The 683-nt window shown below is 21.8% G+C and overlaps 1 non-coding gene across 1 annotated transcript; it reads left to right on the forward strand.

The window, feature by feature from the left end:
* The first annotated feature begins 239 nt into the window (after positions 1-239).
* Positions 240-369, forward strand: LOC126031898 (small nucleolar RNA SNORA22). Its single transcript, XR_007503706.1, has one exon. It is a non-coding gene; the product is annotated as a small nucleolar RNA SNORA22 (small nucleolar RNA).
* The last annotated feature ends 314 nt before the right edge of the window (positions 370-683 follow it).

Raw genomic sequence — 683 nt, forward strand, 5'->3', positions numbered from 1 at the left:
ACTTTTTTTTTTCATGCCTCTCAGAAAATTTTACACCAAGGTCATAATTCTGTCACTTTACAGATAACAAAATATTGGTAAAAGAAAAACTTCTTTGTGTTTTAAAATCCAAATGAACACAAAAGTGTTAAATTTAAGTCTTATATTTCTATTAAAAGTTTTATTTTAATTTTTAAAGTATTTACAAAATTATGTGAAAAATAATGTAGTTAGCCTTTTTAAACAATATAGTTAATTTAATGCACAGTAAACACCTAAGTGTGCTTTATAGTACCCTTAGTTTTAACTTTGTGCTACAGCAATGGTTGTTCTTTATTTCTGCATTGAAAGAACTATTATTTTAAGTGCATTCAAAATATCAGCACATTATACAAATCTGTATATTTGTGTCGCAGTGAAAAAATAATATAAATGAAAAATATATTATATATAATTTTATAAGTAATATATAAAAGTAACTAAACTTTATAAGCAAATTAACTAGTATTAAATATAATTTTAGTCTTAAGTTCTAGGTGTGTAAATGCATCAGATGTCTTTAACTATATTTTATAATAATCTAAGCATTTAGTTAATTTGGTATATAATATTTTTTACAAATTATTCACTTAAAGTCTTCATAGTAAAAACAGTTGTTTGTTTTTTAAAATCAGTTTTTTATACCTTTAATAATCATAGTTCAT

The sequence above is a fragment of the Suncus etruscus genome, chromosome 15 (assembly GCF_024139225.1).
Source record: "Suncus etruscus isolate mSunEtr1 chromosome 15, mSunEtr1.pri.cur, whole genome shotgun sequence".
NCBI classification, from domain to species: Eukaryota; Metazoa; Chordata; class Mammalia; order Eulipotyphla; family Soricidae; genus Suncus; species Suncus etruscus.